The 7,987-nt window shown below is 56.8% G+C and overlaps 1 protein-coding gene across 10 annotated transcripts in view; it reads left to right on the top strand.

Annotated features, from left to right (window-relative positions):
• Nucleotides 1–7,987, top strand: part of PITPNM2 (phosphatidylinositol transfer protein membrane associated 2) — a 115,446-nt gene that overhangs the window by 46,250 nt on the left and 61,209 nt on the right. Inside the window, exon 1 of one of the 10 annotated variants that reach the window (XM_049619456.1) lies at nt 1,047–1,503. The exons of the other annotated variants lie outside the window; for them this stretch is intronic. The gene's annotated coding sequence lies outside the window, so the exon portion shown is untranslated. Of the gene's footprint in view, nt 1–1,046; nt 1,504–7,987 lie in introns of those variants that run through there. 10 annotated transcript variants of the gene reach the window in all.

Below are 7,987 nucleotides of genomic sequence, written 5' to 3'. Positions count from 1 at the left end.
GAGAGAGAGAGAGAGAGAGAGAGAGAGAGAGAGAGAGAGAGAGAGAGAGAGAATCCTAATCAGGCTTTGCACTGTCAATTCAGAGCCCAGTGTGGGGCTTGAACTGAGATCATGACCTGAGCCGAAATCAAGAATCAGAAGCTTAACCGACTGAGCCACCCAGGTGCCCCACCCGGGGGCTTTTTGAGGGTCTAGTGAGAAAAGTATAGGGCCAGGGCTCAAACTGGGCTAGTCACATCTCCAGTACATGCACTGGTCCCCCTTCATCTGTAATTAACTCAGGTCCTTGGGCCCAGGCCCCAGTGGAGAGATGATCATTCCAGAATGCCCTCCCTACTTGTACCTTCCTCTCCGAGCTATGCTGCCTTTGCTCCCCATCAGCCCCCATATTTTCTCCAGAAAGACCAGGGCACAGCATGCTGAGAACAGCCCTTGCTGGAGGCTGCTGGCCTCCTAAAGTTCTGACCAGCCAGCTGACCTTGGACATGTCTTTTCTCTTCTCTGAGCCCCTGTCTCTCATCTGAAGGGCAGTGATCTAAGACAAGGGACTCACGTGGTGACTTGTGTTAGCTACTCACGAGGTGCCAGTCTCCTTGGAAATGCCCCCCAAATGGCTGTCCCCATCCTTGGTCCTGCTGTCTGTACTGCCAGCCCTGTTCCCTGGTATATTCTGTGCACAGGTGTTTGCTGAGCACCTGTCTTGGGCAGGACGGGAGGCTAGAGGGGCCTGCCCGGCAGAGGTGGCTTGAGGTGACCCCGAGGGATGACTGGCCAAGTCAGGGCCCCCGGCAGGTATCACCCTTCACATGCGTGCCCAGGGCCTCAGTGTTATCTCATTTGATCCCATCTGACCCTTGAAGACGAGGCCTGAATTTGAACTCACTTCAATCTGGTTCCAAAACTAGTCTCTCCCACGGCATCTTGCTGCCTCCAACTAGTTTTGTTTTTGTTTGTTTCCTGCCACCTTTGTTTTGCTCAGGGTGGGAGGGCTGTGTTTGCCCCCACCACCCCCGGCCTCCCCCCCTCTCCCCTGTTCCTGCTGTTCAGTTCTGGGGCTGTTCAGAGCCTCACTTCCCACCCTGTTGACACAGGGCTGTTGCTGAGTTGGTTTTGTTTTTGACCTAGTCAGCCTGGTGGGGAAGTGGTGGGTTGTGTGCGATGATGGTCTTGGGCCAGGGGAGGATGACTCCATTGCCCGCACCCAGACACCCCCTCTTCTTTGTGCCCTCCCCCTGGGCTCCCCTGCCCTGTGCCCCCCCAGCCCAGGCCGCCGAATGCTGCTTCACACAGCTGTGCCCCCTTAGGTGGCTCTTCTCCCCCCCAACCCAGTGCCTCAAGGCCGGGATGGATTTGGGGTAGCCTGGGGCCTGGAATTAGGGATTCTCATTTCCTCCCTGTGACCGACTTGCTCAATGACCTTGACGAAATTTCCGGCACACCCTCGGGTTCAGTCTTCGTTTGGAGGGGGGAAAGGCCTGTACAACCGCCTGGTGTCATCATGGGGTGAGTGAGAGCATGGGGGCCGGGGCCCAGCCAGGCAGTGGGAAGGTTGGGAGGAACAGTCTTGATGAGTGATTTCTTGTAACCCTTACCGTCTCGAGCATGTGAGGATACCGTTCAAAGGGAAGGGCTCCATTAGCGGGCTTGTCCCGATCCTGTGTCGCATCACAGCGGGGCTGGCATCGCAGCCGCGGCCGTTCCTTGTGTGTTGCGTGCTGGGCACTTGTCACTGCCCCGGAGTCTAATCCCCCTCGACTACCCTACGGAGGGACGTGGCATTGGAGCTAGTTTTATAACCGTAAGAACTGAGGGTCAGAGATTTCGAGTAACTTGCTAAGACCAGGTGAAAGGTGGAGCCGGGATAGGAACGTTGGAGCTTCAAAGCTCTTTGATGTCTTACCCCCTCCTCCAGGGTAAGCCTGTCCCTGCTCCAGGCTTTTCTCTCCAGACCCTGAGCCCAGTCCCTTGGGGGATCCCCTTGGCAGCCACAGCAGCCAGAAAGTTCTGTCTGTGTTCACGTGGCAAACCTGCTGTAGGACAGAAACGCACAAAGGCCTTACCTCAAAAGAGAGCCCTGGGACATGGCTGCGTTTCTGGAACTGCAAAGCTGCTCCGTTGAACCTGTTCTTTTTATACTGTACATTGAAGCGACTTCACAGAATAGTCAGCAAGCGTCTCGCAGGCAAGTGCCCAGTGTCCCGGGCCCTTCGGGGCACTTCCATGCGCCTCGACAAAGCCTGGTGAAGCCCCGTTATTTAGACTTGCCAGGCGAAATGCAGCTCAGTGAGGAGGCCAGGCCACTCGTCTAAGGCCGCTGGCTCCTATGTGGCGATGCTGGGGCTAGATCCCAGCGTGACTGGAGCTCTCGCTGCCCCTCCGGAAGCCGGAGAGCAGGAAGCCCACGGCCACCAGGCTCCCGCCCTGTTCCTCCTTCCTCTCGTCCGGGTGCAGGTCTGGAGACACGCGTGGCTCAGCAACGTCGCAGGGCTTGGCCCAAGCAGGTGTCCGTGGCCGCTGGAGGCTCCACCAGGGCTGGGTTCCACCTGCAGAGCAGGGCTTCCATCATTGTTTGCCCGTGTGACCATGATTATACGCATTTCTGTGTGTGTTTATGTGTGTGCGTGAGGTTGTTTTTTGGTTTGTGACTGATCTTGCACAGGATCAGGGCTTGGTGAGTTTTGGGGGCAGGGTGTGTGTGTGACTCCCTCCCCCCCCCCCCCCCCCCCCCAGTCATCTGGGCTGCACCAGCTGTGGGATGAACCAGGGCTGACGCACACTCGTTTTCCCCAGTGAGACATTGAAATGCAGACCCACAATTCCTTAGCCTCAATTCCAGAATCCAGCAAGCTCGGAAAACCAAGCACTTTTTCATAACTCATTTGGCAGCAAAATCCCGCCTGAACCGAGGTGAGGCTATTTATAGTGCAAGTGAGGCTATTTATAGCCTTCATGTATTCTAAGTTCACGTATTTCACTGCAGAAATGTCAACTTATTTGGTTATTGGATGCTGCTGAAATATGCAATATCATCCATCTAAATGCGGGGAGTTCTGAATTCTTAAATACATCCGGCCCCAAGGGTAAGACCTCTGCTGTGAGCCTTCTGCAAATAGCCTCTTGCTCCCAGGCGCCCACAGTGTCCCCCCCGGCCCCACTGGGATTCCTGGAGCTGAAGGGAGGACCCCCCACCCAGCCCCACAGCCTGGGCCACCGGCAGTGCCCAGCACTTAGATATTTTCAGTATTGCCATGGGTGATGGAATACATCTTTACTGCCAGGCACGGTGCCGGGTGCTGTCCACACTTACGTCTGTCCCCTCACTGGATGTGTCACCACGCTCCTTTACAGTAAGCGGAGGCTCAGGTTCAAGCATCCCGTCTCAGGACAGAGGGGTGAGAAGGGCAAGCGCTGGGGCTCCAGCCAACCTGTCCTTCTACCTCACTGCCTGTCTGGGAGGGCGTCTAGGGACGGTGTCTAGGGACGTGGCAATGTGTGTCCCTGGATTTGCAGCCAAAGCCCGTTGAAATGGGGAGGGAGGAAGCATGTGGGGCCCCAGGTGCACGTGGAGGGGAGCAGGCAGATGCGAGTCAGGCCCCTCCATTGGCAGGGGGGAGGGGAGGGAGCACCTACGCTGTCATTCCTGCTTCTCAGTGAGTCCCTGTTGTAAGAGCACCTGTGCCCGCCCCACCCCCACCTTGTCTGTTCCCTGCAGCTGGCAGCTGATCACATGTATCTGCCCCTGCCCTTGGGTCTTCTCTGCAGTCAGTACTCACCGAGGCCCCAGGTGCTCAGAGAGATGGTGAAACTTTGCCTAAACCCCATCTGCTCACTGTTCTCGGGGAGCACCTCCCCACAACCTTCAGCGCCTCCCTTGTATCTGGGAGCTTCGGCGGGCTCTGAAGTCCCCAAGGGTCCATGCTTCCCAGTGTGCGAGCTCTTTCCTGTGCATACCCCATCAATCATCCTGTGTCAACCCAAGGATCCCTCAGCACCTGCCATGGAGTCAGGCCTGCCTCAGAGCCTTTGCTCAGCCTCTTGCCCCCCAGAATGCTTCCCCCGCCCCCGCCTCAGGCACACCCACCCTGCAGAGCCATGGTGCAGTGAGATCAGAGGAACGCTGTGAAGGCTGTAGCTTTCTCATCTACAGAGCTGTCTGACCTGGCCTTAGGGCGGGTGCCTGGGGTAGTCTGTACCTTGGCCGGAGCCCTACGGTTTGTGGAGTCCCACCAGAAAGTACTTCCTTCTTGCCAACCCTTATTGGGTTGGAAAGTTTCTCAGACCTGCCAGGACTTAAAGAAGGCAACTGTGGCATGCCGTAGAGAGCTTTGGGTTGAGAGGCTAGGACTCTGGGCTCCAGGTCTGTCTCTGCCCTCACTCCCTAGAGGGAGGAGAGGGATGGATGTGTATGGGATGCAGGATGGATGGATGCATGGGTACATGGTGGGCACATGGACGCACATGTGGGTAGATGGATACGTGCGTGAGTGAATGCATGGTCTCATTCACACATGGATGTATACACGGGTCGATGGATGGGTAGATGCCTCGATGGATGGATGAAAAGATCAATTCCCTGTCCTTCTCTGGCCTTAATTTCCCATCTGTGCAATGACAGGATTGGGTTACAGGTTCTGTGTTCTGTGATCCTGTCTGTGACCCACGCCCCATGCCAGGCACCTATAAAGAACACCATACCTCAGCTCACACCAGACGTTCCCCGGGCTGGCCTTGCAACCCCCGCCTCCAGCCTCTATCCGTGCGTGTGCTGTCTGCACTCCTCGTCCACACATCTGCCTGGAGGTGTACTTGTGCTTTTTTTGGCCTTTGTTTTTGACAGAGCCGTTTGTTTGTCTGGGGGAGGCTTGTATGTTTATGACGAGGAGCCACTGAGGGATCGGTGGGTGGCAGTGTTGTTGTGGAAGGGAACAGCGCCCCCTGGAGTTGGGCAGCCCTGTAGTGGCAGCAGGCCCTGAGGTCCACCGCCGAGGGCACGTGGCCCCCGTTCCCCCAAGAACGCATAGTTTGTGGGGTAGCAAGGTCTCAAAGCGGCACAGGCGTGTAACATTTTGTACGGTAACACACCCGCTTCGTGCGTGGAGAGCTTGGCGGGGGGAAGGGCAGCTGTGGCCTAGGAGGCCGTGGGCCAGGGATGGCTTTCTCAACAAGGCAGGTCTTGCTGGGGCTCAGCTCTCTGGGCAGGGTGTCCCTGGGGGGATGGGGACCCAGATGATGACACCAAGTGCAGGCACCGAGACTGGCCTGGGACCCGATGCACAGGGTTGTCCCATCTTCAGCTTGTGCGCGAGACCGGATGCTGGGATAGGGAGCCGAGGTGTTCTTTGGTGAAGAAAGGTGAATTCTTGAAGGTCTTTGAGCAGGAGAGCGATCCAGTCAGTTCCCCCTTTCTTACAGTACGTGAGGGATCTTTGGTGAAAAGACAAGACTGACTCAGAAAACTCACCTAGGAGTGGTGTACTGAGCCCTCCAGGCCTGATGCTTCACGTAAGGGGCTGGGATGCTGGCTCACCGAAGAAGGGGCGGCTGCCGGGACCTGTGGGACAAAGAAGGGAGACTGACTAGCTGGAGTTTTGCCTGACTTTTTTTTTTTTTTTTCCTGAAAAAAAGAAGAATCTTTTTGGAGATATAATTCACGTAACATAAAACTAGCCATGTTAAGGTAACAGTTCCGTGGCATTTAAATACATGCACAATGTATTAAATTGCGGTTGTGCACCCACCACCTCTGTCTAGTTCCAGAACATTCTCATCACCCCAAAAGGAAACCCCAAAACCATCAGCAGGCAGTCCCCATCTCCCCTCCCCCAGTGCCTGGCATTCACAGGTCTGATTTCCTTCTCCGCAGATTTGCCGGTTCAACATTATCATATCACTGAAATCACACATACATCAGATGCCAGGGGCTTCTTTTTTTTTAATGTTTATTTATTTTTGAGACAGAGACAGAGCACGAACGGGGGAGGGGCGGAGAGAGAGGGGGACACAGAATCTGAAACAGGCTCCAGGCTCTGAGCTGTCAGCACAGAGTCCGATGCGGGGCTCGAACCCGTGGAGAGTGAGATCACGACCTGAGCTGAAGTCAGACACTCAACCGATGGAGCCACCCAGGTGCCCCGGCTTTTTTTTTTTTTTGAAATGTTTACTTATTTTGAGAGAGAGCACACACGAGCAGGGGAGGGGCACAGAGAGAGGAGAGAGAGAAAATCCCAAGGAGGCTCCATGCTGTCAGCACAGAGCCCGACGTGGGGCTCAAACTCATGAACCGTGAGATCATGATCTGAGCCTAAATCAAGAGTCAGAAGCTGAACCGAAGGAGCCACCAAGGCGTCCCTTCTGGCCTGACTTTAGTTCCCCTTTGCCCCCCCCCCCCCCCCATCCCTAAGCTCACCCTGTACTTTGTGCTCTGTGGCCTGCAAGCCAGTCCCGTGTCCAGCCTGGCTGTGGCTCTGGTCCAAGCGGGAGGTTCAGACAGATTCTCTGAACAGATTAGTCAGCCGTAGCCTGGACCTGCTGGAGAAGCAGTTCTTCCGTCCTTGTGGGGCATTGGTTCTGTGTAGGGCTGTGAGGCTTGCATAGTAGCCCCAACAACAGAGAACACAGACTGAGCTCCAGAAGCTGCAGGTCACGTCGGAGGCCCCGGGCAGATTCCCTCCTGGCCTTCTCTGTGCCCACCACTCGGTCTTGCAGACCCTCTAAAGTGGCTCAGTGCCCCCCACGTAAGAGGGTGAAAGCTGAACCGCTGGGGAGGTGGCTCATCGACTCACCCCCCACCTGACTACCCCCCGGCAGATCCCAGGGAGAAATGACCGAAAGCCTCTGAGCGCCCCCTGTCTGACTGTTCGGAAACACCCGGGCTCTTCGTGCCCTGCCGTGCACCCCGGCCACCCTTCTCTCCGACCCCCCGCTTGCCAGGTTTTCGTAGAGTTCTGCAGGGTGCCTTGTGGTGTGCTCAGCACTGAAGACGGTAATGAACCAGACATGGGCACTGCCCTTGAGCCTTGCAGTTGGGCACAGATGGTGGGAATGGGGTGAGAACAGAAGGTGAGGTGCTCTGGGGGACCCTGGGCACCCGGCTTCTCCCGGAGTGGTCTAGGAGGGCTCACTGAGCGTGAGCTGGCCAGGCAAAGTCTTACAGGACACTTTGGGGCTTTGCCACGTAGACCAGGTGGGGAAGGGCTTTTTCGACAGAAGGAACAGCAAGTGTGAATGTCAGCAAACGCTTTGCTTTACGCAACAGTGAGGGATCTCCCGCCGTGCGCCAGACGCTGGGGACCGGGTGGAAGATGTGAGCACCGCCCTTGAGGGCTTCAGAGCAGGGGTGCAAGAGGGAACGGTGAGAAGGGCAGATGGAGCTGGAGAGTTGGGGTGGCCAGTGAGAGGGAGGACCTGAAAGGCCGTGGGCAGAGCCCAAGGGCCTCGGGGGATGATCTGGGATGAAGGCCTCTGACCCTGGAGGTCAGATACATTCTGACAGTTTGGAGGATTTGGGGGGACCCAGACTGGAAGGCCGGTTGGGCAGCTGTCCTGCCCCCGAGGAGAGCTGACGGGGCCTGAACCAAGGTCGAGGTGAATAGGGACAGCAGGTGGGGCAAATAAGAGTCTCCAGTTCTGCGTGGTGGCTCTTGGGGACCTGGTATGCATGCTGGCCTGGTCCTTAGCACCTGTGGGACTTTGGCTGACCTGCCTGATCTCTTCCAGCTTCCTCACTCTTGCAAAATGCCCAAAAGGAAGGAACGAGAAGCTCTGGTTCCTAACCACTTGGGAGAGTGCAAGCCAGCGAATGAGGCTGGGTTAGGTTTTGCTGCCCTGACAGGACGACCCCTGGGCTCATGGCCCAGCTGCTGCCAACTCTCGATCCCTCGGGTCTGTGCAGCCACAGGGTCACAGCGTCCCTTCCCAACGCCTGCTCCCCACCTGGGCCTGCCGCGTTGCCCAGCCGTCCTCCCCATGGGCCCGCCGCGTTGCCCAG

This window comes from Panthera uncia (assembly GCF_023721935.1).
Source record: "Panthera uncia isolate 11264 chromosome D3 unlocalized genomic scaffold, Puncia_PCG_1.0 HiC_scaffold_8, whole genome shotgun sequence".
Classification (NCBI taxonomy): domain Eukaryota; kingdom Metazoa; phylum Chordata; class Mammalia; order Carnivora; family Felidae; genus Panthera; species Panthera uncia.
The sequence above is the reverse complement of the archived record's forward strand: the minus strand, read 5'-3'. Positions and strand labels throughout refer to the sequence as shown.